The 24532-nt window shown below is 46.2% G+C and overlaps 58 non-coding genes across 58 annotated transcripts; all 58 read right to left on the bottom strand.

Moving 5' to 3' along the window:
- Positions 1-609: 609 nt before the first annotated feature.
- On the bottom strand, positions 610-681 carry TRNAG-UCC (transfer RNA glycine (anticodon UCC)). The gene has a single exon. It is a non-coding gene; the product is annotated as a tRNA-Gly (tRNA).
- A 146-nt stretch (positions 682-827) lies between these two features.
- On the bottom strand, positions 828-899 carry TRNAG-UCC (transfer RNA glycine (anticodon UCC)). The gene has a single exon. It is a non-coding gene; the product is annotated as a tRNA-Gly (tRNA).
- Positions 900-1260: 361 nt separating this feature from the next.
- Positions 1261-1332, bottom strand: TRNAG-UCC (transfer RNA glycine (anticodon UCC)). The gene has a single exon. It is a non-coding gene; the product is annotated as a tRNA-Gly (tRNA).
- A 795-nt stretch (positions 1333-2127) lies between these two features.
- Positions 2128-2199, bottom strand: TRNAG-UCC (transfer RNA glycine (anticodon UCC)). The gene has a single exon. It is a non-coding gene; the product is annotated as a tRNA-Gly (tRNA).
- A 145-nt stretch (positions 2200-2344) lies between these two features.
- On the bottom strand, positions 2345-2416 carry TRNAG-UCC (transfer RNA glycine (anticodon UCC)). The gene has a single exon. It is a non-coding gene; the product is annotated as a tRNA-Gly (tRNA).
- A 146-nt stretch (positions 2417-2562) lies between these two features.
- On the bottom strand, positions 2563-2634 carry TRNAG-UCC (transfer RNA glycine (anticodon UCC)). The gene has a single exon. It is a non-coding gene; the product is annotated as a tRNA-Gly (tRNA).
- Positions 2635-3213: 579 nt separating this feature from the next.
- Positions 3214-3285, bottom strand: TRNAG-UCC (transfer RNA glycine (anticodon UCC)). The gene has a single exon. It is a non-coding gene; the product is annotated as a tRNA-Gly (tRNA).
- Positions 3286-3431: 146 nt separating this feature from the next.
- On the bottom strand, positions 3432-3503 carry TRNAG-UCC (transfer RNA glycine (anticodon UCC)). Its single transcript has one exon. It is a non-coding gene; the product is annotated as a tRNA-Gly (tRNA).
- Positions 3504-3865: 362 nt separating this feature from the next.
- Positions 3866-3937, bottom strand: TRNAG-UCC (transfer RNA glycine (anticodon UCC)). The gene has a single exon. It is a non-coding gene; the product is annotated as a tRNA-Gly (tRNA).
- A 644-nt stretch (positions 3938-4581) lies between these two features.
- On the bottom strand, positions 4582-4653 carry TRNAG-UCC (transfer RNA glycine (anticodon UCC)). The gene has a single exon. It is a non-coding gene; the product is annotated as a tRNA-Gly (tRNA).
- Positions 4654-4799: 146 nt separating this feature from the next.
- On the bottom strand, positions 4800-4871 carry TRNAG-UCC (transfer RNA glycine (anticodon UCC)). The gene has a single exon. It is a non-coding gene; the product is annotated as a tRNA-Gly (tRNA).
- Positions 4872-5450: 579 nt separating this feature from the next.
- TRNAG-UCC (transfer RNA glycine (anticodon UCC)) lies at positions 5451-5522 on the bottom strand. The gene has a single exon. It is a non-coding gene; the product is annotated as a tRNA-Gly (tRNA).
- A 362-nt stretch (positions 5523-5884) lies between these two features.
- Positions 5885-5956, bottom strand: TRNAG-UCC (transfer RNA glycine (anticodon UCC)). The gene has a single exon. It is a non-coding gene; the product is annotated as a tRNA-Gly (tRNA).
- Positions 5957-6101: 145 nt separating this feature from the next.
- Positions 6102-6173, bottom strand: TRNAG-UCC (transfer RNA glycine (anticodon UCC)). The gene has a single exon. It is a non-coding gene; the product is annotated as a tRNA-Gly (tRNA).
- A 146-nt stretch (positions 6174-6319) lies between these two features.
- Positions 6320-6391, bottom strand: TRNAG-UCC (transfer RNA glycine (anticodon UCC)). Its single transcript has one exon. It is a non-coding gene; the product is annotated as a tRNA-Gly (tRNA).
- A 145-nt stretch (positions 6392-6536) lies between these two features.
- On the bottom strand, positions 6537-6608 carry TRNAG-UCC (transfer RNA glycine (anticodon UCC)). Its single transcript has one exon. It is a non-coding gene; the product is annotated as a tRNA-Gly (tRNA).
- A 146-nt stretch (positions 6609-6754) lies between these two features.
- TRNAG-UCC (transfer RNA glycine (anticodon UCC)) lies at positions 6755-6826 on the bottom strand. The gene has a single exon. It is a non-coding gene; the product is annotated as a tRNA-Gly (tRNA).
- A 145-nt stretch (positions 6827-6971) lies between these two features.
- Positions 6972-7043, bottom strand: TRNAG-UCC (transfer RNA glycine (anticodon UCC)). The gene has a single exon. It is a non-coding gene; the product is annotated as a tRNA-Gly (tRNA).
- Positions 7044-7271: 228 nt separating this feature from the next.
- Positions 7272-7343, bottom strand: TRNAG-UCC (transfer RNA glycine (anticodon UCC)). The gene has a single exon. It is a non-coding gene; the product is annotated as a tRNA-Gly (tRNA).
- Positions 7344-7489: 146 nt separating this feature from the next.
- TRNAG-UCC (transfer RNA glycine (anticodon UCC)) lies at positions 7490-7561 on the bottom strand. The gene has a single exon. It is a non-coding gene; the product is annotated as a tRNA-Gly (tRNA).
- A 797-nt stretch (positions 7562-8358) lies between these two features.
- Positions 8359-8430, bottom strand: TRNAG-UCC (transfer RNA glycine (anticodon UCC)). The gene has a single exon. It is a non-coding gene; the product is annotated as a tRNA-Gly (tRNA).
- A 146-nt stretch (positions 8431-8576) lies between these two features.
- TRNAG-UCC (transfer RNA glycine (anticodon UCC)) lies at positions 8577-8648 on the bottom strand. The gene has a single exon. It is a non-coding gene; the product is annotated as a tRNA-Gly (tRNA).
- Positions 8649-9009: 361 nt separating this feature from the next.
- TRNAG-UCC (transfer RNA glycine (anticodon UCC)) lies at positions 9010-9081 on the bottom strand. The gene has a single exon. It is a non-coding gene; the product is annotated as a tRNA-Gly (tRNA).
- A 795-nt stretch (positions 9082-9876) lies between these two features.
- Positions 9877-9949, bottom strand: TRNAG-UCC (transfer RNA glycine (anticodon UCC)). The gene has a single exon. It is a non-coding gene; the product is annotated as a tRNA-Gly (tRNA).
- A 582-nt stretch (positions 9950-10531) lies between these two features.
- TRNAG-UCC (transfer RNA glycine (anticodon UCC)) lies at positions 10532-10603 on the bottom strand. The gene has a single exon. It is a non-coding gene; the product is annotated as a tRNA-Gly (tRNA).
- Positions 10604-10748: 145 nt separating this feature from the next.
- TRNAG-UCC (transfer RNA glycine (anticodon UCC)) lies at positions 10749-10820 on the bottom strand. Its single transcript has one exon. It is a non-coding gene; the product is annotated as a tRNA-Gly (tRNA).
- Positions 10821-10966: 146 nt separating this feature from the next.
- On the bottom strand, positions 10967-11038 carry TRNAG-UCC (transfer RNA glycine (anticodon UCC)). The gene has a single exon. It is a non-coding gene; the product is annotated as a tRNA-Gly (tRNA).
- Positions 11039-11617: 579 nt separating this feature from the next.
- Positions 11618-11689, bottom strand: TRNAG-UCC (transfer RNA glycine (anticodon UCC)). Its single transcript has one exon. It is a non-coding gene; the product is annotated as a tRNA-Gly (tRNA).
- Positions 11690-11835: 146 nt separating this feature from the next.
- On the bottom strand, positions 11836-11907 carry TRNAG-UCC (transfer RNA glycine (anticodon UCC)). Its single transcript has one exon. It is a non-coding gene; the product is annotated as a tRNA-Gly (tRNA).
- A 362-nt stretch (positions 11908-12269) lies between these two features.
- TRNAG-UCC (transfer RNA glycine (anticodon UCC)) lies at positions 12270-12341 on the bottom strand. The gene has a single exon. It is a non-coding gene; the product is annotated as a tRNA-Gly (tRNA).
- Positions 12342-12985: 644 nt separating this feature from the next.
- Positions 12986-13057, bottom strand: TRNAG-UCC (transfer RNA glycine (anticodon UCC)). Its single transcript has one exon. It is a non-coding gene; the product is annotated as a tRNA-Gly (tRNA).
- Positions 13058-13203: 146 nt separating this feature from the next.
- On the bottom strand, positions 13204-13275 carry TRNAG-UCC (transfer RNA glycine (anticodon UCC)). Its single transcript has one exon. It is a non-coding gene; the product is annotated as a tRNA-Gly (tRNA).
- A 579-nt stretch (positions 13276-13854) lies between these two features.
- TRNAG-UCC (transfer RNA glycine (anticodon UCC)) lies at positions 13855-13926 on the bottom strand. Its single transcript has one exon. It is a non-coding gene; the product is annotated as a tRNA-Gly (tRNA).
- Positions 13927-14288: 362 nt separating this feature from the next.
- Positions 14289-14360, bottom strand: TRNAG-UCC (transfer RNA glycine (anticodon UCC)). Its single transcript has one exon. It is a non-coding gene; the product is annotated as a tRNA-Gly (tRNA).
- A 145-nt stretch (positions 14361-14505) lies between these two features.
- On the bottom strand, positions 14506-14577 carry TRNAG-UCC (transfer RNA glycine (anticodon UCC)). Its single transcript has one exon. It is a non-coding gene; the product is annotated as a tRNA-Gly (tRNA).
- Positions 14578-14723: 146 nt separating this feature from the next.
- On the bottom strand, positions 14724-14795 carry TRNAG-UCC (transfer RNA glycine (anticodon UCC)). Its single transcript has one exon. It is a non-coding gene; the product is annotated as a tRNA-Gly (tRNA).
- A 145-nt stretch (positions 14796-14940) lies between these two features.
- TRNAG-UCC (transfer RNA glycine (anticodon UCC)) lies at positions 14941-15012 on the bottom strand. Its single transcript has one exon. It is a non-coding gene; the product is annotated as a tRNA-Gly (tRNA).
- A 146-nt stretch (positions 15013-15158) lies between these two features.
- TRNAG-UCC (transfer RNA glycine (anticodon UCC)) lies at positions 15159-15230 on the bottom strand. The gene has a single exon. It is a non-coding gene; the product is annotated as a tRNA-Gly (tRNA).
- A 145-nt stretch (positions 15231-15375) lies between these two features.
- On the bottom strand, positions 15376-15447 carry TRNAG-UCC (transfer RNA glycine (anticodon UCC)). The gene has a single exon. It is a non-coding gene; the product is annotated as a tRNA-Gly (tRNA).
- Positions 15448-15675: 228 nt separating this feature from the next.
- TRNAG-UCC (transfer RNA glycine (anticodon UCC)) lies at positions 15676-15747 on the bottom strand. Its single transcript has one exon. It is a non-coding gene; the product is annotated as a tRNA-Gly (tRNA).
- A 146-nt stretch (positions 15748-15893) lies between these two features.
- TRNAG-UCC (transfer RNA glycine (anticodon UCC)) lies at positions 15894-15965 on the bottom strand. Its single transcript has one exon. It is a non-coding gene; the product is annotated as a tRNA-Gly (tRNA).
- Positions 15966-16762: 797 nt separating this feature from the next.
- TRNAG-UCC (transfer RNA glycine (anticodon UCC)) lies at positions 16763-16834 on the bottom strand. The gene has a single exon. It is a non-coding gene; the product is annotated as a tRNA-Gly (tRNA).
- A 146-nt stretch (positions 16835-16980) lies between these two features.
- On the bottom strand, positions 16981-17052 carry TRNAG-UCC (transfer RNA glycine (anticodon UCC)). Its single transcript has one exon. It is a non-coding gene; the product is annotated as a tRNA-Gly (tRNA).
- Positions 17053-17197: 145 nt separating this feature from the next.
- TRNAG-UCC (transfer RNA glycine (anticodon UCC)) lies at positions 17198-17269 on the bottom strand. Its single transcript has one exon. It is a non-coding gene; the product is annotated as a tRNA-Gly (tRNA).
- A 146-nt stretch (positions 17270-17415) lies between these two features.
- Positions 17416-17487, bottom strand: TRNAG-UCC (transfer RNA glycine (anticodon UCC)). Its single transcript has one exon. It is a non-coding gene; the product is annotated as a tRNA-Gly (tRNA).
- A 146-nt stretch (positions 17488-17633) lies between these two features.
- TRNAG-UCC (transfer RNA glycine (anticodon UCC)) lies at positions 17634-17705 on the bottom strand. Its single transcript has one exon. It is a non-coding gene; the product is annotated as a tRNA-Gly (tRNA).
- Positions 17706-18067: 362 nt separating this feature from the next.
- Positions 18068-18139, bottom strand: TRNAG-UCC (transfer RNA glycine (anticodon UCC)). Its single transcript has one exon. It is a non-coding gene; the product is annotated as a tRNA-Gly (tRNA).
- A 644-nt stretch (positions 18140-18783) lies between these two features.
- TRNAG-UCC (transfer RNA glycine (anticodon UCC)) lies at positions 18784-18855 on the bottom strand. The gene has a single exon. It is a non-coding gene; the product is annotated as a tRNA-Gly (tRNA).
- Positions 18856-19001: 146 nt separating this feature from the next.
- TRNAG-UCC (transfer RNA glycine (anticodon UCC)) lies at positions 19002-19073 on the bottom strand. Its single transcript has one exon. It is a non-coding gene; the product is annotated as a tRNA-Gly (tRNA).
- A 144-nt stretch (positions 19074-19217) lies between these two features.
- Positions 19218-19289, bottom strand: TRNAG-UCC (transfer RNA glycine (anticodon UCC)). The gene has a single exon. It is a non-coding gene; the product is annotated as a tRNA-Gly (tRNA).
- A 146-nt stretch (positions 19290-19435) lies between these two features.
- On the bottom strand, positions 19436-19507 carry TRNAG-UCC (transfer RNA glycine (anticodon UCC)). Its single transcript has one exon. It is a non-coding gene; the product is annotated as a tRNA-Gly (tRNA).
- A 646-nt stretch (positions 19508-20153) lies between these two features.
- Positions 20154-20225, bottom strand: TRNAG-UCC (transfer RNA glycine (anticodon UCC)). The gene has a single exon. It is a non-coding gene; the product is annotated as a tRNA-Gly (tRNA).
- Positions 20226-20869: 644 nt separating this feature from the next.
- Positions 20870-20941, bottom strand: TRNAG-UCC (transfer RNA glycine (anticodon UCC)). The gene has a single exon. It is a non-coding gene; the product is annotated as a tRNA-Gly (tRNA).
- Positions 20942-22606: 1665 nt separating this feature from the next.
- Positions 22607-22678, bottom strand: TRNAG-UCC (transfer RNA glycine (anticodon UCC)). The gene has a single exon. It is a non-coding gene; the product is annotated as a tRNA-Gly (tRNA).
- A 145-nt stretch (positions 22679-22823) lies between these two features.
- Positions 22824-22895, bottom strand: TRNAG-UCC (transfer RNA glycine (anticodon UCC)). Its single transcript has one exon. It is a non-coding gene; the product is annotated as a tRNA-Gly (tRNA).
- Positions 22896-23475: 580 nt separating this feature from the next.
- On the bottom strand, positions 23476-23547 carry TRNAG-UCC (transfer RNA glycine (anticodon UCC)). The gene has a single exon. It is a non-coding gene; the product is annotated as a tRNA-Gly (tRNA).
- A 145-nt stretch (positions 23548-23692) lies between these two features.
- Positions 23693-23764, bottom strand: TRNAG-UCC (transfer RNA glycine (anticodon UCC)). The gene has a single exon. It is a non-coding gene; the product is annotated as a tRNA-Gly (tRNA).
- Positions 23765-24345: 581 nt separating this feature from the next.
- On the bottom strand, positions 24346-24417 carry TRNAG-UCC (transfer RNA glycine (anticodon UCC)). The gene has a single exon. It is a non-coding gene; the product is annotated as a tRNA-Gly (tRNA).
- Between the last annotated feature and the right edge of the window lie 115 nt (positions 24418-24532).

Here is a 24532-nt window from a genome sequence, read left to right as displayed (position 1 = left end):
AACTATGCTCACCATTACACCACCATCGCACATGGGCACGTAAGCGAAATAGTTTAGTACACAAGTTCTTCTTTAGTAACGTTTACGAAAGCTGCAGGTATGTATCATAAATGCACGTGTTCATGTTACAAATTACTTATGGAGAGTGTCATGGTATCGAATATGTCAATGGTGTGCGATGGCCTGGAATAGAACCCACATCCCCTGCTTGGAAGGCAACTATGCTAACCATTGCACAATCAGGGTAATATGGCATGCAAGCGAACTGCTTTAAAAAACACCCTCTTTTTAGTGACGTCATTAGATAGCCACAGGTATGTATCATAAATTCGCGTGTTCAGTTTGGATGTTAGTCCCGCCGAGTGTAAATGTACCGAAGATCTAAATATCTTGCGATGGCTGGGAATCGAACGCGGATCGACTGCTTGGAAGGCAACTATGCTCACCATAACAACACAATCGCGCGTTGACACGCGAGCGAAGTACTTAAAAACACAAATGCTTCCTTAGCGACGTCACCCGAAAGCTATAAGTTTGTATCATAAATTCAAGTGAACAGCTTCGAAGGTACTCTCGGAGAGTAACATGGTATCAAGTATCTTAAAAGTGTGCGATGGCCGGGAATCGAACCCGGATCAACTGCTTGGAAGGCAACTATGCTCACCATTACACCACCATCGCACGTAGGCGTCAGAGCTGACTTCATTAATACACAAATTCTTCTTTAGTGACGTCACAAGAAAGCTAGAGTTATGTGTCATAAATTTACGTGTTCAGTTTCTAAGATAGTCCCGCCGATTGTAATGGAACCGAAGATCCTAAAATTGTGCGATGGCCGGGAATCGAACCCGGATCAACTGCTTGGAAGGCAACTATGCTCACCATCACACCACCACCGCACGTTGGCGTCGGAGCGGACTCCATTAATACACAAATTCTTCTTTAGTGACGTCACAAGAAAGCTAGAGTTATGTATAACAAATTTACGTGTTCAGCTTCGAAGGTACTCTCGATGAGTGTAACGGAACGGAAGATCTTAAGAGTGTGGGATGGCCGGGAATCGAACCTGGATCAAACGCTTGGAAGGCGACTATTGTCACCGATACAAAATCTGCGCAACTTGGCATGCGAGCATTCTGCTTTAAAATACACCTTTTTTTGTGACGTCACCAGAAAGCCACAGGCATATATCATAAATACACGTATTCAGTTTCTAAGATAGTCCGGCCGATTGTAATGGAACCGAAGATCCTAAAAGTGTGCGATGGCCGGGAATCGAACCCGGATCAAGTGCTTGGAAGGCAACTATGTTCACCATAACACCACCATCGCACATAGGCAGGTAAGCGAAATAGTTTAGTACACAAGATCTTCTTTAGTAACGTTTACGAAAGCTGAAGGTATGTATCATAAATTCACGTGTTCAGGTTACAAATTACTTATGGAGCGTGTCATGGTATCGAATATGTCAATGGTGTGCGATGGCCTGGAATCGAACCCACATCCACTGCTTGGAAGGCAACTATGCTAACCATTGCACAATCAGGGTAACATGGCATGCAAGCGAACTGCTTTAGAAAACACCCTCTTTTTAGTGACGTCATTAGATAGCCACAGGTATGTATCATAAATTCACGTGTTCAGTTTGGATGTTAGTCCCGCCGAGTGTAAATGTACCGAAGATCTTAAAATCGCGCGATGGCCGGGAATCGACCCCGATGAACTGCTTGGAAGGCAACTATGCTCACCATTACACCACCATCGCACATAGGCGCGTAAGCGAAATAGTTTAGTACACAAGTTCTTCTTTAGTAACGTTTACGAAAGCTGACGGTATGTATCATAAATTCACGTGCTCAGGTTACAAATTACTTATGGAGAGTGTCATGGTATCGAATAGATCAATGGTGTGCGATGGCCTGGAATCGAACCCACATCCACTGCTTGGAAGGCAACTATGCTAACCATTGCACAATCAGGGTAACATAGCATGCAAGCGAACTGCTTTAAAGAACACCCTCTTTTTAGTGACGTCATTAGAAAGCCACTGGTATGTATCATAAATTCGCGTGTTCAGCTTGGATGTTAGTCCCGCCGAGTGTAAATGTACCTAAGATCTTAACATCGTGCGATGGCCGGGAATAGAACCCGGATCAACTGCTTGGAAGGCAACTATGCTCACCATTACACCACCATCGCACCCAGGCAAGTCGGCGAACTGCTTTAGTACACATGTTCTTCTTTAGTGACGTCACCCGGAAGCTGCAGGTTTTATCATAAATTCACGTGAACAGCTTCGAAGGTACTCTCGGAGAGTAACATGGTATCAAGTATCTTAAAGGTGCGCGATGGCCGGGAATCGAACCCGGATCAACTGCTTGGAAGGCAACTAAGCTCACCATTACACCACCATCGCACGTTGGCGTCAGAGCGGACTTCATTAATACACAAATTCTTCTTTATTGACGTCACGGGAAAGCTAGAGTTATGTGTCATAAATTTACGTGTTCAGTTTCTAAGATAGTCCCGCCGATTGTAATGGAACCGAAGATCCTAAAAGTGTGCGATGGCCGGGAATCGAACCCGGATCAACTGCTTGGAAGGCAACTATGCTCACCATTACACCACCATCGCACACAGGCAAGTGAGCGAACTGCTTTAGTACACACGTTCTTCTTTAGTGACGTCACCCAAAGGCTGAAGGTTTTATCATAAATTCACGTGGACAGCTTCGAAGGTACTCTCGGAGTGTAACATGGTATCAGGTATCTTAAACGTGTGCGATGGCCGGGAATCGAACCCGGATGAACTGCTTGGAATTCAACAATGCTCACCATTACACCACCATCGCACATGGGCACGTAAGCGAAATAGTTTAGTACACAAGTTCTTCTTTAGTAACGTTTACGAAAGCTGCAGGTATGTATCATAAATGCACGTGTTCAGGTTACAAATTACTTATGGAGAGTGTCATGGTATCGAATATGTCAATGGTGTGCGATGGCCTGGAATAGAACCCACATCGACTGCTTGGAAGGCAACTATGCTAACCATTGCACAATCAGAGTAACATGCCATGCAATCGAACTGCTTTAAAAAACACCCTCTTTTTAGTGACGTCATTAGAAGGCCAAAGGTATGAATCATAAATTCGCGTGTTCAGTTTGCATGTTAGTCCCGCCGAGTGTAAATGTACCGAAGATGTTAAAATCGTGCGATGGCCGGGAATCGAACCCGGATCAACTGCTTGGAAGGCAACTATGCTCACCATTACACCACCATCGCACGTAGGCGTCAGAGCGGACTTCATTAACACACAAATTCTTCTTTAGTGACGTTACAAGAAAGCTAGAGTTATGTGTCATAAATTTACGTGTTCAGTTTCTAAGATAGTCCCGCCGATTGTAATGGAACCGAAGATCCTAAAAGTGTGCGATGGCCGGGAATCGAACCCGGATCAAGTGCTTGGAAGGCAACTATGCTCACCATAACACCACCATCGCACATAGGCTGGTAAGCGAAATAGTTTAGTACACAAGATCTTCTTTAGTAACGTTTACGAAAGCTGAAGGTATGTATCATAAATTTAGGTGTTCAGGTTACAAATTACTTATGGAGAGTGTCATGGTATCGAATATGTCAATGGTGTGCGATGGCCTGGAATCGAACCCACATCCACTGCTTGGAAGGCAACTTTGCTAACCATTGCACAATCAGGGTAACATGGCATGCAAGCGAACTGCTTTAAAGAACACCCTCTTTTTAGTGACGTCATTAGAAAGCCACAGGTATGTATCATAAATTCGCGTGTTCAGTTTGGATGTTAGTCCCGCCGAGTGTAAATGTACCTAAGATCTTAAAATCGTGCGATGGCCGGGAATCGAACCCGGATCAACTGCTGGGAAGGCAACTATGCTCACCATTACACCACCATCGCACACAGGCATGTCGGCGAACTGCTTTAGTACACAAGTTCTTCTTTAGTGACGTCACCCGAAAGCTGCAGGTTTTGTCATAAATTCACGTGAACAGCTTCGAAGGTACTCTCGGAGAGTAACATGGTATTATCATCATCATCATCATCTGTTTACCCTCCAGGTTCGGTTTTTCCCTCGGACTGAGCGAGGGATCCCACCTCTACCGCCTCAAGGGCAGTGTCCTGGAGCTTCAGACTCTTGGTCGGGGGATACAACTGGGGAGTATGACCAGTACCTCGCCCAGGCGGCCTCACCTGCTATGCTGAACAGGGGCCTTGTGGAGGGATGGGAAGATTGGAAGGGATAGGCAAGGAAGAGGGAAGGGTGCGGCCTTGGCCTTAAGTTAGGTACCATCCCGGCATTCGCCTGGAGGAGAAGTGGGAAACCACGGAAAACCACTTCCAGGATGGCTGAGGTGGGAATCGAACCCACCTCTACTCAGTTGACCTCCCGAGGCTGAGTGGACCCCGTTCCAGCCCTCGTACCACTTTTCAAATTTCGTGGCAGAGCCGGGAATCGAACCCGGACCTCCGGGGGTGGCAGCTAATCACGCTAACCACTACACCACAGAGGCGGCAACATGGTATCAAGTATCTTAAAAGTGTGCGAAGGGCGGGAATCGAACCCGGATCAACTGCTTGGAAGGCAACTATGCTCACCACTACACCACCATCGCACGTTGGCGTCAGAGCGGACTTCATTAATACACAAATTCTTCTCTAGTGACGTCACAAGAGAGCTAGAGTTATGTGTAATAAATTTACGTGTTCAGTTTCTAAGATAGTCCCGCCGATTGTAATGGAACCGAAGATCCGAAAAGTGTGCGATGGCCGGGAATCGAACCCGGATCAACTGCTTGGAAGGCAACTATGCTCACCATTCCACCACCATCGCACATAGGCACGTAAGCGAAATAGTATAGTACACAAGTTCTTCTTTAGTAACGTTTACGAAAGCTGAAGGTATGTATCATAAATTCACGAGTTCAGGTTACAAATTAGTTATGGAGAGTGTCATGGTATCGAATATGTCAATGGTGTGCGGTGGCCTGGAATCGAACCCACATCCACTGCTTGGAAGGCAACTATGCTAACCATTGCACAATCAGGGTAACATGGCATGCAAGCGAACTGCTTTAAAAAACACCCTCTTTTTAGTGACGTCATTAGATAGCCACAGGTATGTATCATAAATTCGCGTGTTCAGTTTGGATGTTAGTCCCGCCGAGTGTAAATGTACCTAAGATCTTAAAATCGTGCGATGGCTGGGAATCGAACGCGGATCGACTGCTTGGAAGGCAACTATGCTCACCATAACACCACAATCGCGCGTTGACACGCGAGCGAAGTACTTAAACACACAAATGCTTCCTTAGCGACGTCACATCGAAAGCTATAAGTTTGTATCATAAATTCAAGTGAACAGCTTCGAAGGTACTCTCGGAGAGTAACATGGTATCAAATATCTTAAAAGAACGATGGCCGGGAATCGAACCCGGATCAACTGCTTGGAAGGCAACTATGCTCACCATCACACCACCATCGCACGTTGGCGTCGGAGCGGACTCCATTAATACACAAATTCTTCTTTAGTGACGTCACAAGAAAGCTAGAGTTATGTATAACAAATTTACGTGTTCAGCTTCGAAGGTACTCTCGATGAGTGTAACGGTACAGAAGATCTTAAGTGTGTGGGATGGCCGGGAATCGAACCTGGATCAAACGCTTGGAAGGCGACTATGGTCACCATTACAAAATCTGCGCAAGTTGGCATGCGAGCATTCTGCTTTAAAAAAACACCTTTTTTTGTGACGTCACCAGAAAGCCACAGGTATGTATCATAAATTCACGTATTCAGTTTCTAAGATAGTCCCGCCGATTGTAATGGAACCGAAGATCCTAAAAGTGTGCGATGGCCGGGAATCGAACCCGGATCAACTGCTTGGAAGGCAACTATGCTCACCATTACACCACCATCGCACACAGGCAAGTGAGCGAACTGCTTTAGTACACAAGTTCTTCTTTAGTGACGTCACCCGAAAGCTGCAGGTTTTATCATAAATTCACGTGAACAGCTTCGAAGGTACTCTCGGAGAGTAACATCGTATCAAGTATCTTAAAGGTGCGCGATGGCCGTGAATCGAACCCGGATCAACTGCTTGGAAGGCAACTATGCTCACCACTACACCACCATCGCACGTTGGCGTCAGAGCGGACTTCATTAATACACAAATTCTTCTTTAGTGACGTCAAAAGAAAGCTAGAGTTATGTGTCATAAATTTACGTGTTCAGTTTCTAGGATAGTCCCGCCGATTGTAATGGAACCGAAGATCATAAAAGTGTGCGATGGCCGGGAATCGAACCCGGATCAACTGCTTGGAAGGCAACTATGCTCACCATTACACCACCATCGCACACAGGCAAGTCGGCGAACTGCTTTAGTACACAAGTTCTTCTTTAGTGACGTCACCCGAAAGCTGCAGATTTTATCATAAATTCACGTGAACAGCTTCGAAGGTACTCTCGGAGAGTAACATGGTATCAAGTATCTTAAAGGTGCGCGATGGCCGTGAATCGAACCCGGATCAACTGCTTGGAAGGCAACTATGCTCACCATTACACCACCATCGCACGTTGGCGTCAGAGCGGACTTCATTAATACACAAATTCTTCTTTATTGACGTCACAGGAAAGCTAGAGTTACGTGTCATAAATTTACGTGTTCAGTTTCTAAGATAGTCCCGCCGATTGTAATGGAACCGAAGATCCTAAAAGTGTGCGATGGCCGGGAATCGAACCCGGATCAACTGCTTGGAAGGCAACTATGCTCACCATTACACCACCATCGCACACATTCAAGTGAGCGAACTGCTTTAGTACACACGTTCTTCTTTAGTGACGTCGCCCGAAAGCTGCAGGTTTTATCATAAATTCACGTGGACAGCTTCGAAGGTACTCTCGGAGTGTAACATGGTATCAAGTATCTTAAACGTGTGCGATGGCCGGGAATCGAACCCGGATGAACTGCTTGGAACGCAACTATGCTCACCATTACACCACCATCGCACATGGGCACGTAAGCGAAATAGTTTAGTACACAAGTTCTTCTTTAGTAACGTTTACGAAAGCTGCAGGTATGTATCATAAATGCACGTGTTCAGGTTACAAATTACTTATGGAGAGTGTCATGGTATCGAATATGTCAATGGTGTGCGATGGCCTGGAATAGAACCCACATCCACTGCTTGGAAGGTACTCTCGGAGAGTAACATGGTATCAAGTATCTTAAAGGTGCGCGATGGCCGGGAATCGAACACGGATCAACTGCTTGGAAGGCAACTATGCTCACCATTACACCACCATCGCACGTTGGCTTCAGAGCGGACTTCATTAATACACAAATTCTTCTTTATTGACGTCACAGGAAAGCTAGAGTTATGTGTCATAAATTTACGTGTTCAGTTTCTAAGATAGTCCCGCCGATTGTAATGGAACCGAAGATCCTAAAAGTGTGCGATGGCCGGGAATCGAACCCGGATCAACTGCTTGGAAGGCAACTATGCTCACCATTACACCACCATCGCACACAGGCAATTGAGCGAACTGCTTTAGTACACACGTTCTTCTTTAGTGACGTCACCCGAAAGCTGCAGGTTTTATCATAAATTCACGTGGACAGCTTCGAAGGTACTCTCGGAGTGTAACATGGTATCAAGTATCTTAAACGTGTGCGATGGCCTGGAATCGAACCCGGATGAACTGCTTGGAGCGCAACTATGCTCACCATTACACCACCATCGCACATGGGCACGTAAGCGAAATAGTTTAGTACACAAGTTCTTCTTTAGTAACGTTTACGAAAGCTGCAGGTATGTATCATAAATGCACGTGTTCATGTTACAAATTACTTATGGAGAGTGTCATGGTATCGAATATGTCAATGGTGTGCGATGGCCTGGAATAGAACCCACATCCCCTGCTTGGAAGGCAACTATGCTAACCATTGCACAATCAGGGTAATATGGCATGCAAGCGAACTGCTTTAAAAAACACCCTCTTTTTAGTGACGTCATTAGATAGCCACAGGTATGTATCATAAATTCGCGTGTTCAGTTTGGATGTTAGTCCCGCCGAGTGTAAATGTACCGAAGATCTAAATATCTTGCGATGGCTGGGAATCGAACGCGGATCGACTGCTTGGAAGGCAACTATGCTCACCATAACAACACAATCGCGCGTTGACACGCGAGCGAAGTACTTAAAAACACAAATGCTTCCTTAGCGACGTCACCCGAAAGCTATAAGTTTGTATCATAAATTCAAGTGAACAGCTTCGAAGGTACTCTCGGAGAGTAACATGGTATCAAGTATCTTAAAAGTGTGCGATGGCCGGGAATCGAACCCGGATCAACTGCTTGGAAGGCAACTATGCTCACCATTACACCACCATCGCACGTAGGCGTCAGAGCTGACTTCATTAATACACAAATTCTTCTTTAGTGACGTCACAAGAAAGCTAGAGTTATGTGTCATAAATTTACGTGTTCAGTTTCTAAGATAGTCCCGCCGATTGTAATGGAACCGAAGATCCTAAAATTGTGCGATGGCCGGGAATCGAACCCGGATCAACTGCTTGGAAGGCAACTATGCTCACCATCACACCACCACCGCACGTTGGCGTCGGAGCGGACTCCATTAATACACAAATTCTTCTTTAGTGACGTCACAAGAAAGCTAGAGTTATGTATAACAAATTTACGTGTTCAGCTTCGAAGGTACTCTCGATGAGTGTAACGGAACGGAAGATCTTAAGAGTGTGGGATGGCCGGGAATCGAACCTGGATCAAACGCTTGGAAGGCGACTATTGTCACCGATACAAAATCTGCGCAACTTGGCATGCGAGCATTCTGCTTTAAAATACACCTTTTTTTGTGACGTCACCAGAAAGCCACAGGCATATATCATAAATACACGTATTCAGTTTCTAAGATAGTCCGGCCGATTGTAATGGAACCGAAGATCCTAAAAGTGTGCGATGGCCGGGAATCGAACCCGGATCAAGTGCTTGGAAGGCAACTATGTTCACCATAACACCACCATCGCACATAGGCAGGTAAGCGAAATAGTTTAGTACACAAGATCTTCTTTAGTAACGTTTACGAAAGCTGAAGGTATGTATCATAAATTCACGTGTTCAGGTTACAAATTACTTATGGAGCGTGTCATGGTATCGAATATGTCAATGGTGTGCGATGGCCTGGAATCGAACCCACATCCACTGCTTGGAAGGCAACTATGCTAACCATTGCACAATCAGGGTAACATGGCATGCAAGCGAACTGCTTTAGAAAACACCCTCTTTTTAGTGACGTCATTAGATAGCCACAGGTATGTATCATAAATTCACGTGTTCAGTTTGGATGTTAGTCCCGCCGAGTGTAAATGTACCGAAGATCTTAAAATCGCGCGATGGCCGGGAATCGACCCCGATGAACTGCTTGGAAGGCAACTATGCTCACCATTACACCACCATCGCACATAGGCGCGTAAGCGAAATAGTTTAGTACACAAGTTCTTCTTTAGTAACGTTTACGAAAGCTGACGGTATGTATCATAAATTCACGTGCTCAGGTTACAAATTACTTATGGAGAGTGTCATGGTATCGAATAGATCAATGGTGTGCGATGGCCTGGAATCGAACCCACATCCACTGCTTGGAAGGCAACTATGCTAACCATTGCACAATCAGGGTAACATAGCATGCAAGCGAACTGCTTTAAAGAACACCCTCTTTTTAGTGACGTCATTAGAAAGCCACTGGTATGTATCATAAATTCGCGTGTTCAGCTTGGATGTTAGTCCCGCCGAGTGTAAATGTACCTAAGATCTTAACATCGTGCGATGGCCGGGAATCGAACCCGGATCAACAGCTTGGAAGGCAACTATGCAACACCACTACACCACCATCGCACGTTGGCGTCAGTGCGGACTTCATTAATACACAAATTCTTCTTTAGTGACGTCACAAGAAAGCTAGAGTTATGTGTCATAAATTTACGTGTTCAGTTTCTAAGATAGTCCCGCCGATTGTAATGGAACCGAAGATCCTAAAAGTGTGCGATGGTCGGGAATCGAACCCGCATCAACTGCTTGGAAGGCAACTATGCTCACCATTCCACCACCATCGCACATAGGCACGTAAGCGAAATAGTTTAGTACACAAGTTCTTCTTTAGTAACGTTTACGAAAGCTGAAGGTATGTATTATAAATTTACGAGTTCAGGTTACAAATTACTTATGGAGAGTGTCATGGTATCGAATATGTCAATATGGTGTGCGATGGCCTGGAATCGGACCCACATCCACTGCTTGGAAGGCAACGATGCTAACCATTGCACAATCAGGGTAACATGGCATGCAAGCGAACTGCTTTAAAAAACACCCTCTTTTTAGTGACATCATTAGAAAGCCACAGGTATGTATCATAAATTCGCGTGTTCAGTTTGGATGTTAGTCCCGCCGAGTGTAAATGTACCTAAGATCTTAAAATCGTGCGATGGCCGGGAATAGAACCCGGATCAACTGCTTGGAAGGCAACTATGCTCACCATTACACCACCATCGCACCCAGGCAAGTCGGCGAACTGCTTTAGTACACATGTTCTTCTTTAGTGACGTCACCCGGAAGCTGCAGGTTTTATCATAAATTCACGTGAACAGCTTCGAAGGTACTCTCGGAGAGTAACATGGTATCAAGTATCTTAAAGGTGCGCGATGGCCGGGAATCGAACCCGGATCAACTGCTTGGAAGGCAACTAAGCTCACCATTACACCACCATCGCACGTTGGCGTCAGAGCGGACTTCATTAATACACAAATTCTTCTTTATTGACGTCACGGGAAAGCTAGAGTTATGTGTCATAAATTTACGTGTTCAGTTTCTAAGATAGTCCCGCCGATTGTAATGGAACCGAAGATCCTAAAAGTGTGCGATGGCCGGGAATCGAACCCGGATCAACTGCTTGGAAGGCAACTATGCTCACCATTACACCACCATCGCACACAGGCAAGTGAGCGAACTGCTTTAGTACACACGTTCTTCTTTAGTGACGTCACCCAAAGGCTGAAGGTTTTATCATAAATTCACGTGGACAGCTTCGAAGGTACTCTCGGAGTGTAACATGGTATCAGGTATCTTAAACGTGTGCGATGGCCGGGAATCGAACCCGGATGAACTGCTTGGAATTCAACAATGCTCACCATTACACCACCATCGCACATGGGCACGTAAGCGAAATAGTTTAGTACACAAGTTCTTCTTTAGTAACGTTTACGAAAGCTGCAGGTATGTATCATAAATGCACGTGTTCAGGTTACAAATTACTTATGGAGAGTGTCATGGTATCGAATATGTCAATGGTGTGCGATGGCCTGGAATAGAACCCACATCGACTGCTTGGAAGGCAACTATGCTAACCATTGCACAATCAGAGTAACATGCCATGCAATCGAACTGCTTTAAAAAACACCCTCTTTTTAGTGACGTCATTAGAAGGCCAAAGGTATGAATCATAAATTCGCGTGTTCAGTTTGCATGTTAGTCCCGCCGAGTGTAAATGTACCGAAGATGTTAAAATCGTGCGATGGCCGGGAATCGAACCCGGATCAACTGCTTGGAAGGCAACTATGCTCACCATTACACCACCATCGCACGTAGGCGTCAGAGCGGACTTCATTAACACACAAATTCTTCTTTAGTGACGTTACAAGAAAGCTAGAGTTATGTGTCATAAATTGACGTGTTCAGTTTCTAAGATAGTCCCGCCGATTGTAATGGAACCGAAGATCCTAAAAGTGTGCGATGGCCGGGAATCGAACCCGGATCAAGTGCTTGGAAGGCAACTATGCTCACCATAACACCACCATCGCACATAGGCTGGTAAGCGAAATAGTTTAGTACACAAGATCTTCTTTAGTAACGTTTACGAAAGCTGAAGGTATGTATCATAAATTTAGGTGTTCAGGTTACAAATTACTTATGGAGAGTGTCATGGTATCGAATATGTCAATGGTGTGCGATGGCCTGGAATCGAACCCACATCCACTGCTTGGAAGGCAACTTTGCTAACCATTGCACAATCAGGGTAACATGGCATGCAAGCGAACTGCTTTAAAGAACACCCTCTTTTTAGTGACGTCATTAGAAAGCCACAGGTATGTATCATAAATTCGCGTGTTCAGTTTGGATGTTAGTCCCGCCGAGTGTAAATGTACCTAAGATCTTAAAATCGTGCGATGGCCGGGAATCGAACCCGGATCAACTGCTGGGAAGGCAACTATGCTCACCATTACACCACCATCGCACACAGGCATGTCGGCGAACTGCTTTAGTACACAAGTTCTTCTTTAGTGACGTCACCCGAAAGCTGCAGGTTTTGTCATAAATTCACGTGAACAGCTTCGAAGGTACTCTCGGAGAGTAACATGGTATTATCATCATCATCATCATCTGTTTACCCTCCAGGTTCGGTTTTTCCCTCGGACTGAGCGAGGGATCCCACCTCTACCGCCTCAAGGGCAGTGTCCTGGAGCTTCAGACTCTTGGTCGGGGGATACAACTGGGGAGTATGACCAGTACCTCGCCCAGGCGGCCTCACCTGCTATGCTGAACAGGGGCCTTGTGGAGGGATGGGAAGATTGGAAGGGATAGGCAAGGAAGAGGGAAGGGTGCGGCCTTGGCCTTAAGTTAGGTACCATCCCGGCATTCGCCTGGAGGAGAAGTGGGAAACCACGGAAAACCACTTCCAGGATGGCTGAGGTGGGAATCGAACCCACCTCTACTCAGTTGACCTCCCGAGGCTGAGTGGACCCCGTTCCAGCCCTCGTACCACTTTTCAAATTTCGTGGCAGAGCCGGGAATCGAACCCGGACCTCCGGGGGTGGCAGCTAATCACGCTAACCACTACACCACAGAGGCGGCAACATGGTATCAAGTATCTTAAAAGTGTGCGAAGGGCGGGAATCGAACCCGGATCAACTGCTTGGAAGGCAACTATGCTCACCACTACACCACCATCGCACGTTGGCGTCAGAGCGGACTTCATTAATACACAAATTCTTCTCTAGTGACGTCACAAGAGAGCTAGAGTTATGTGTAATAAATTTACGTGTTCAGTTTCTAAGATAGTCCCGCCGATTGTAATGGAACCGAAGATCCGAAAAGTGTGCGATGGCCGGGAATCGAACCCGGATCAACTGCTTGGAAGGCAACTATGCTCACCATTCCACCACCATCGCACATAGGCACGTAAGCGAAATAGTATAGTACACAAGTTCTTCTTTAGTAACGTTTACGAAAGCTGAAGGTATGTATCATAAATTCACGAGTTCAGGTTACAAATTAGTTATGGAGAGTGTCATGGTATCGAATATGTCAATGGTGTGCGGTGGCCTGGAATCGAACCCACATCCACTGCTTGGAAGGCAACTATGCTAACCATTGCACAATCAGGGTAACATGGCATGCAAGCGAACTGCTTTAAAAAACACCCTCTTTTTAGTGACGTCATTAGATAGCCACAGGTATGTATCATAAATTCGCGTGTTCAGTTTGGATGTTAGTCCCGCCGAGTGTAAATGTACCTAAGATCTTAAAATCGTGCGATGGCTGGGAATCGAACGCGGATCGACTGCTTGGAAGGCAACTATGCTCACCATAACACCACAATCGCGCGTTGACACGCGAGCGAAGTACTTAAACACACAAATGCTTCCTTAGCGACGTCACATCGAAAGCTATAAGTTTGTATCATAAATTCAAGTGAACAGCTTCGAAGGTACTCTCGGAGAGTAACATGGTATCAAATATCTTAAAAGAACGATGGCCGGGAATCGAACCCGGATCAACTGCTTGGAAGGCAACTATGCTCACCATCACACCACCATCGCACGTTGGCGTCGGAGCGGACTCCATTAATACACAAATTCTTCTTTAGTGACGTCACAAGAAAGCTAGAGTTATGTATAACAAATTTACGTGTTCAGCTTCGAAGGTACTCTCGATGAGTGTAACGGTACAGAAGATCTTAAGTGTGTGGGATGGCCGGGAATCGAACCTGGATCAAACGCTTGGAAGGCGACTATGGTCACCATTACAAAATCTGCGCAAGTTGGCATGCGAGCATTCTGCTTTAAAAAAACACCTTTTTTTGTGACGTCACCAGAAAGCCACAGGTATGTATCATAAATTCACGTATTCAGTTTCTAAGATAGTCCCGCCGATTGTAATGGAACCGAAGATCCTAAAAGTGTGCGATGGCCGGGAATCGAACCCGGATCAACTGCTTGGAAGGCAACTATGCTCACCATTACACCACCATCGCACACAGGCAAGAGAGCGAACTGCTTTAGTACACAAGTTCTTCTTTAGTGACGTCACCCGAAAGCTGCAGGTTTTATCATAAATTCACGTGAACAGCTTCGAAGGTACTCTCGGAGAGTAACATCGTATCAAGTATCTTAAAGGTGCGCGATGGCCGTGAATCGAACCCGGATCAACTGCTTGGAAGGCAACTATGCTCACCACTACACCACCATCGCACGTTGGCGTCAGAGCGGACTTCATTAATACACAAATTCTTCTTTAGTGACGTCAAAAGAAAGCTAGAGTTATGTGTCATAAATTTACGTGTTCAGTTTCTAGGATAGTCCCGCCGATTGTAATGGAACCGAAGATCATAAAAGTGTGCGATGGCCGGGAATCGAACCCGGATCAACTGCTTGGAAGGCAACTATGCTCACCATTACACCACCATCGCACACAGGCAAGTCGGCGAACTGCTTTAGTACACAAGTTCTTCTTTAGTGACGTCACCCGAAAGCTGCAGATTTTATCATAAATTCACGTGAACAGCTTCGAAGGTACTCTCGGAGAGTAACATGGTATCAAGTATCTTAAAGGTGCGCGATGGCCGTGAATCGAACCCGGATCAACTGCTTGGAAGGCAACTATGCTCACCATTACACCACCATCGCACGTTGGCGTCAGAGCGGACTTCATTAATACACAAATTCTTCTTTATTGACGTCACAGGAAAGCTAGAGTTACGTGTCATAAATTTACGTGTTCAGTTTCTAAGATAGTCCCGCCGATTGTAATGGAACCGAAGATCCTAAAAGTGTGCGATGGCCGGGAATCGAACCCGGATCAACTGCTTGGAAGGCAACTATGCTCACCATTACACCACCATCGCACACATTCAAGTGAGCGAACTGCTTTAGTACACACGTTCTTCTTTAGTGACGTCGCCCGAAAGCTGCAGGTTTTATCATAAATTCACGTGGACAGCTTCGAAGGTACTCTCGGAGTGTAACATGGTATCAAGTATCTTAAACGTGTGCGATGGCCGGGAATCGAACCCGGATGAACTGCTTGGAACGCAACTATGCTCACCATTACACCACCATCGCACATGGGCACGTAAGCGAAATAGTTTAGTACACAAGTTCTTCTTTAGTAACGTTTACGAAAGCTGCAGGTATGTATCATAAATGCACGTGTTCAGGTTACAAATTACTTATGGAGAGTGTCATGGTATCGAATATGTCAATGGTGTGCGATGGCCTGGAATAGAACCCACATCCACTGCTTGGAAGGTACTCTCGGAGAGTAACATGGTATCAAGTATCTTAAAGGTGCGCGATGGCCGGGAATCGAACACGGATCAACTGCTTGGAAGGCAACTATGCTCACCATTACACCACCATCGCACGTTGGCTTCAGAGCGGACTTCATTAATACACAAATTCTTCTTTATTGACGTCACAGGAAAGCTAGAGTTATGTGTCATAAATTTACGTGTTCAGTTTCTAAGATAGTCCCGCCGATTGTAATGGAACCGAAGATCCTAAAAGTGTGCGATGGCCGGGAATCGAACCCGGATCAACTGCTTGGAAGGCAACTATGCTCACCATTACACCACCATCGCACACAGGCAAGTGAGCGAACTGCTTTAGTACACACGTTCTTCTTTAGTGACGTCACCCGAAAGCTGCAGGTTTTATCATAAATTCACGTGGACAGCTTCGAAGGTACTCTCGGAGTGTAACATGGTATCAAGTATCTTAAACGTGTGCGATGGCCTGCAATCGAACCCGGATGAACTGCTTGGAACGCAACTATGCTCACCATTACACCACCATCGCACATGGGCACGTAAGCGAAATAGTTTAGTACACAAGTTCTTCTTTAGTAACGTTTACGAAAGCTGCAGGTATGTATCATAAATGCACGTGTTCAGGTTACAAATTACTTATGGAGAGTGTCATGGTATCGAATATGTCAATGGTGTGCGATGGCCTGGAATAGAACCCACATCCACTGCTTGGAAGGCAACTATGCTAACCATTGCACAATCAGGGTAACATGGCATGCAAGCGAACTGCTTTAAAAAACACCCTCTTTTTAGTGACGTCATTAGATAGCCACAGGTATGTATCATAAATTCGCGTGTTCAGTTTGGATGTTAGTCCCGCCGAGTGTAAATGTACCGAAGATCTAAATATCTTGCGATGGCTGGGAATCGAACGCGGATCGACTGCTTGGAAGGCAACTATGCTCACCATAACAACACAATCGCGCGTTGACACGCGAGCGAAGTACTTAAAAACACAAATGCTTCCTTAGCGACGTCACCCGAAAGCTATAAGTTTGTATCATAAATTCACGTGAACAGCTTCGAAGGTACTCTCGGAGAGTAACATGGTATCAAGTATATTAAAGGTGCGCGATGGCCGGGAATCGAACCCGGATCAACTGCTTGGAAGGCAACTAAGCTCACCATTACACCACCATCGCACGTTGGCGTCAGAGCGGACTTCATTAATACACAAATTCTTCTTTATTGACGTCACGGGAAAGCTAGAGTTATGTGTCATAAATTTACGTGTTCAGTTTCTAAGATAGTCCCGCCGATTGTAATGGAACCGAAGATCCTAAAAGTGTGCGATGGCCGGGAATCGAACCCGGATCAACTGCTTGGAAGGCAACTATGCTCACCATTACACCACCATCGCACACAGGCAAGTGAGCGAACTGCTTTAGTACACATGTTCTTCTTTAGTGACGTCACCCGAAAGCTGCAGGTTTTATCATAAATTCACGTGAACAGCTTCGAAGGTACTCTCGGAGAGTAACATGGTATCAAGTATCTTAAAAGTGTGCGATGGCCGGGAATCGAACCCGGATCAACTGCTTGGAAGGCAACTACGCTCACCATTACACCACAATCGCGCGTTGACACGCGAGCGAAGTACTTAAACACACAAATGCTTCCTTAGCGACGTCACCCGAAAGCTATAAGTTTGTATCATAAATTCAAGTGAACAGCTTCGAAGGTACTCTCGGAGAGTAACATGGTATCAAGTATCTTAAAAGTGTGCGATGGCCGGGAATCGAACCCGGATCAACTGCTTGGAAGGCAACTATGCTCACCATTACACCACCATCGCACGTAGGCGCCAGAGCGGACTTCATTAACACACAAATTCTTCTTTAGTGACGTTACAAGAAAGCTAGAGTTATGTGTCATAAATTTACGTGTTCAGTTTCTAAGATAGTCCCGCCGATTGTAATGGAACCGAAGATCCTAAAAGTGTGCGATGGCCGGGAATCGAACCCGGATCAAGTGCTTGGAAGGCAACTATGCTCACCATAACACCACCATCGCACATAGGCTGGTAAGCGAAATAGTTTAGTACACAAGATCTTCTTTAGTAACGTTTACGAAAGCTGAAGGTATGTATCATAAATTCAGGTGTTCAGGTTACAAATTACTTATGGAGAGTGTCATGGTATCGAATATGTCAATGGTGTGCGATGGCCTGGAATCGAACCCACATCCACTGCTTGGAAGGCAACTTTGCTAACCATTGCACAATCAGGGTAACATGGCATGCAAGCGAACTGCTTTAAAGAACACCCTCTTTTTAGTGACGTCATTAGAAAGCCACAGGTATGTATCATAAATTCGCGTGTTCAGTTTGGATGTTAGTCCCGCCGAGTGTAAATGTACCTAAGATCTTAAAATCGTGCGATGGCCGGGAATCGAACCCGGATCAACTGCTTGGAAGGCAACTATGCTCACCATTACACCACCATCGCACACAGGCATGTCGGCGAACTGCTTTAGTACACAAGTTCTTCTTTAGTGACGTCACCCGAAAGCTGCAGGTTTTGTCATAAATTCACGTGAACAGCTTCGAAGGTACTCTCGGAGAGTAACATGGTATTATCATCATCATCATCATCTGTTTACCCTCCAGGTTCGGTTTTTCCCTCGGACTGAGCGAGGGATCCCACCTCTACCGCCTCAAGGGCAGTGTCCTGGAGCTTCAGACTCTTGGTCGGGGGATACAACTGGGGAGTATGACCAGTACCTCGCCCAGGCGGCCTCACCTGCTATGCTGAACAGGGGCCTTGTGGAGGGATGGGAAGATTGGAAGGGATAGGCAAGGAAGAGGGAAGGGTGCGGCCGTGGCCTTAAGTTAGGTACCATCCCGGCATTCGCCTGGAGGAGAAGTGGGAAACCACGGAAAACCACTTCCAGGATGGCTGAGGTGGGAATCGAACCCACCTCTACTCAGTTGACCTCCCGAGGCTGAGTGGACCCCGTTCCAGCCCTCGTACCACTTTTCAAATTTCGTGGCAGAGCCGGGAATCGAACCCGGACCTCCGGGGGTGGCAGCTAATCACGCTAACCACTACACCACAGAGGCGGCAACATGGTATCAAGTATCTTAAAAGTGTGCGAAGGCCGGGAATCGAACCCGGATCAACTGCTTGGAAGGCAACTATGCTCACCACTACACCACCATCGCACGTTGGCGTCAGAGCGGACTTCATTAATACACAAATTCTTCTCTAGTGACGTCACAAGAGAGCTAGAGTTATGTGTAATAAATTTACGTGTTCAGTTTCTAAGATAGTCCCGCCGATTGTAATGGAACCGAAGATCCGAAAAGTGTGCGATGGCCGGGAATCGAACCCGGATCAACTGCTTGGAAGGCAACTATGCTCACCATTCCACCACCATCGCACATCGGCAAGTGAGCGAACTGCTTTAGTACACATGTTCTTCTTTAGTGACGTCACCCGAAAGCTGCAGGTTTTATCATAAGTTCACGTGAACAGCTCGAAGGTACTCTCGGAGAGTAACATGGTATCAAGTATCTTAAAAGTGTGCGATGGCCGGGAATCGAACCCGGATCAACTGCTTGGAAGGCAACTACGCTCACCATTACACCACAATCGCGCGTTGACACGCGAGCGAAGTACTTAAACACACAAATGCTTCCTTAGCGACGTCACCCGAAAGCTATAAGTTTGTATCATAAATTCAAGTGAACAGCTTCGAAGGTACTCTCGGAGAGTAACATGGTATGAAGTATCTTAAAAGTGTGCGATGGCCGGGAATCGAACCCGGATCAACTGCTTGGAAGGCAACTATGCTCACCATTACACCACCATCGCACGTAGGCGTCAGAGCGGACTTCATTAACACACAAATTCTTCTTTAGTGACGTTACAAGAAAGCTAGAGTTATGTGTCATAAATTTACGTGTTGTCCGCCTCTGTGGTGTAGTGGTTAGCGTGATTAGCTGCCACCCCCGGAGGTCCGGGTTCGATTCCCGGCTCTGCCACGAAATTTGTAAAGTGGTACGAGGGCTGGAACGGGGTCCACTCAGCCTCGGGAGGTCAACTGAGTAGAGGTGGGTTCGATTCCCACCTCAGCCATCCTCGAAGTGGTTTTCCGTGGGTTCCCACTTTTCCTCCAGGCGAATGCCGGGATGGTACCTAACTTAAGGCCACGGCCGCTTCCTTCCCTCTTCCTTGCCTATCCCATCCGATCTTCCCATCCCTCCACAAGGCCCCTGTTCAGCATAGCAGGTGAGGCCGCCTGGGCGAGGTACTGGTCATTCTCCCCAGTTGTATCCCACGACCAAGAGTCTGGAGCTCCAGGACACTGCCCTTGAGGCGGTAGAGGTGGGATCCCTCGCTGAGTCCGGGGGAAAAACCGAACCTGGAGGATAAACAGATGATGATGATGATGAAATTTACGTGTTCAGTTTCTAAGATAGTCCCGCCGATTGTAATGGAACCGGAGATCCTAAAAGTGTGCGATGGCCGGGAATCGAACCCGGATCAAGTGCTTGGAAGGCAACTATGCTCACCATTACACCACCATCGCACACAGGCATGTCGGCGAACTGCTTTAGTACACAAGTTCTTCTTTAGTGACGTCACCCGAAAGCTGCAGGTTTTGTCATAAATTCACGTGAACAGCTTCGAAGGTACTCTCGGAGAGTAACATGGTATTATCATCATCATCATCATCTGTTTACCCTCCAGGTTCGGTTTTTCCCTCGGACTGAGCGAGGGATCCCACCTCTACCGCCTCAAGGGCAGTGTCCTGGAGCTTCAGACTCTTGGTCGGGGGATACAACTGGGGAGTATGACCAGTACCTCGCCCAGGCGGCCTCACCTGCTATGCTGAACAGGGGCCTTGTGGAGGGATGGGTAGATTGGAAGGGATAGGCAAGGAAGAGGGAAGGGTGCGGCCGTGGCCTTAAGTTAGGTACCATCCCGGCATTCGCCTGGAGGAGAAGTGGGAAACCACGGAAAACCACTTCCAGGATGGCTGAGGTGGGAATCGAACCCACCTCTACTCAGTTGACCTCCCGAGGCTGAGTGGACCCCGTTCCAGCCCTCGTACCACTTTTCAAATTTCGTGGCAGAGCCGGGAATCGAACCCGGACCTCCGGGGGTGGCAGCTAATCACGCTAACCACTACACCACAGAGGCGGCAACATGGTATCAAGTATCTTAAAAGTGTGCGAAGGCCGGGAATCGAACCCGGATCAACTGCTTGGAAGGCAACTATGCTCACCACTACACCACCATCGCACGTTGGCGTCAGAGCGGACTTCATTAATACACAAATTCTTCTCTAGTGACGTCACAAGGGAGCTAGAGTTATGTGTCATAAATTTACGTGTTCAGTTTCTAAGATAGTCCCGCCGATTGTAATGGAACCGAAGATCCGAAAAGTGTGCGATGGCCGGGAATCGAACCCGGATCAACTGCTTGGAAGGCAACTATGCTCACCATTCCACCACCATAGCACATAGGCACGTAAGCGAAATAGTATAGTACACAAGTTCTTCTTTAGTAACGTTTACGAAAGCTGAAGGTATGTATCATAAATTCACGAGTTCAGGTTACAAATTAGTTATGGAGAGTGTCATGGTATCGAATATGTCAATGGTGTGCGGTGGCCTGGAATCGAACCCACATCCACTGCTTGGAAGGCAACTATGCTAACCATTGCACAATCAGGGTAACATGGCATGCAAGCGAACTGCTTTAAAAAACACCCTCTTTTTAGTGACGTCACTAGATAGCCACAGGTATGTATCATAAATTCGCGTGTTCAGTTTGGATGTTAGTCCCGCCGAGTGTAAATGTACCTAAGATCTTAAAATCGTGCGATGGCTGGGAATCGAACGCGGATCGACTGCTTGGAAGGCAACTATGCTCACCATAACACCACAAACGCGCGTTGACACGCGAGCGAAGTACTTAAACACACAAATGCTTCCTTAGCGACGTCACATCGAAAGCTATAAGTTTGTATCATAAATTCAAGTGAACAGCTTCGAAGGTACTCTCGGAGAGTAACATGGTATCAAATATCTTAAAAGAACGATGGCCGGGAATCGAACCCGCATCAACTGCTTGGAAGGCAACTATGCTCACCATCACACCACCATCGCACGTTGGCGTCGGAGCGGACTCCATTAATACACAAATTCTTCTTTAGTGACGTCACAAGAAAGCTAGAGTTATGTATAACAAATTTACGTGTTCAGCTTCGAAGGTACTCTCGATGAGTGTAACGGTACAGAAGATCTTAAGTGTGTGGGATGGCCGGGAATCGAACCTGGATCAAACGCTTGGAAGGCGACTATGGTCACCATTACAAAATCTGCGCAAGTTGGCATGCGAGCATTCTGCTTTAAAAAAACACCTTTTTTTGTGACGTCACCAGAAAGCCACATGTATGTATCATAAATTCACGTATTCAGTTTCTAAGATAGTCCCGCCGATTGTAATGGAACCGAAGATCCTAAAAGTGTGCGATGGCCGGGAATCGAGCCCGGATCAACTGCTTGGAAGGCAACTATGCTCACAATTACACCACCATCGCACATGGGCACGTAAGCGAAATAGTTTAGTACACAAGTTCTTCTTTAGTAACGTTTACGAAAGCTGCAGGTATGTATCATAAATGCACGTGTTCAGGTTACAAATTACTTATGGTGAGTGTCATGGTATCGAATATGTCAATGGTGCGCGATGGCCTGGAATAGAACCCACATCCACTGCTTGGAAGGAAACTATGCTAACCATTGCACAATCAGGGTAACATGGCATGCAATCGAACTGCTTTAAAAAACACCCTCTTTTTAGTGACGTCATTAGAAGGCCACAGGTATGTATCATAAATTCGCGTGTTCAGTTTGCATGATAGTCCCGCCGAGTGTAAATGTATCGAAGATCTTAAAATCGTGCGATGGCCAGGAATCGAACCCGGATCAACTGCTTGGAAGGCAACTATGCTCACCATTACACCACCATCGCACATTGGCATGTGAGCGAACTGCTTTAGTACGCATGTTCTTCTTTAGTGACGTCACCTGAAAGCTGCAGGTTTTATTATAAATTCACGTGAACAGCTTCGAAGGTACTCTCGGAGAGTAACATGGTATCAAGTATCTTAAAAGCGTGCGATGGCCGGGAATCGAACCCGAATCAACTGCTTGGAAGGCAACTATGCTCACCATTACACCACCATCGCACGTAGGCGTCAGAGCGGACTACATTAACACACAAATTCTTCTTTAGTGACGTTACAAGAAAGCTAGAGTTATGTGTCATAAATTTACGTGTTCAGTTTCTAAGATAGTCCCGCCGATTGTAATGGAACCGAAGATCCTAAAAGTGTGCGATGGCCGGGAATCGAACCCGGATCAAGTGCTTGGAACTCAACTATATTCACCATAAGACCACCATCGCACATAGGCAGGTAAGCGAAATAGTTTAGTACACAAGATCTTCTTTAGTAACGTTTACGAAAGCTGAAGGTATGTATCATAAATTCAGGTGTTCAGGTTACAAATTACTTATGGAGAGTGTCATGGTATCGAATATGTCAATGGTGTGCGATGGCCTGGAATCGAACCCACATCCACTGCTTGGAAGGCAACTATGCTAACCATTGCACAATCAGGGTAACATGGCATGCAAGCGAACTGCTTTAAAGAACACCCTCTTTTTGGTGACGTCATTAGAAAGCCACAGGTATGTATCATAAATTCGCGTGTTCAGTTTGGATGTTAGTCCCGCCGAGTGTAAATGTACCTAAGATCTTAAAATCGTGCGATGGCCGGGAATCGAACCCGGATCAACTGCTTGGAAGGCAACTATGCTCACCATTACACCACCATCGCACACAGGCATGTCGGCGAACTGCTTTAGTACACAAGTTCTTCTTTAGTGACGTCACCCGAAAGTTGCAGGTTTTGTCATATATTCACGTGAACAGCTTCGAAGGTACTCTCGGAGAGTAACATGGTATCAAGTATCTTAAAAGTGTGCGAAGGCCGGGTATCGAACCCGGATCAACTGCTTGGAAGGCAACTATGCTCACCATTACACCACCATCGCACGTAGGCATCAGAGCGGACTTCATTAATACACAAATTCTTCTTTAGTGACGTCACAAGAAAGCTAGAGTTATGTGTCATACATTTACGTGTTCAGTTTCTAAGATAGTCCCGCCGAATCTAATGGAACCGAAGATCCTAAAAGTGTGCGATGGCCGGGAATCGAACCCGGATCAACTGCTTGGAAGGCAAGTATGCTCACCATTACACCAACATCGCACATGGGCATGCAAGCGAAATAGTTTAGTACACAAGTTCTTCTTTAGTAACGTTTACGAAAGCTGCAGGTATGTATCATAAATGCACGTGTTCAGGTTACAAATTACTTATGGAGAGTGTCATGGTATCGAATATGTCAATGGTGCGCGATGGCCTGGAATAGAACCCACATCCACTGCTTGGAAGGCAACTATGCTAACCATTGCACAGTGAGGGCAACATGGCATGCAAGCGAACTGCTTTAAAAAAACACCCTCTTTTCAGTGACGTCATTAGAAAGCCACAGGTATGGATCATAAATTCACGTGTTCAGTTTGGATGTTAGTCCCGCCGAGTGTAAATGTACCGAAGATCTTAAAATATTGCGATGGCCGGGAATCGAACCCGGATCAACTGCTTGGAAGGCAACTATGCTCACCATTACACCACCATCGCACACAGGCAAGTGAGCGAACTGCTTTAGTACACACGTTCTTCTTTATTGACGTCACCCGAAAGCTGCAGGTTTTATCATGAATTCACGTGAACAGCTTCGAAGGTACTCTCGGAG

This window comes from Anabrus simplex, chromosome 1 (genome assembly GCF_040414725.1).
Source record: "Anabrus simplex isolate iqAnaSimp1 chromosome 1, ASM4041472v1, whole genome shotgun sequence".
NCBI classification, from domain to species: Eukaryota; Metazoa; Arthropoda; class Insecta; order Orthoptera; family Tettigoniidae; genus Anabrus; species Anabrus simplex.
The sequence above is the reverse complement of the archived record's forward strand: the minus strand, read 5'-3'. Positions and strand labels throughout refer to the sequence as shown.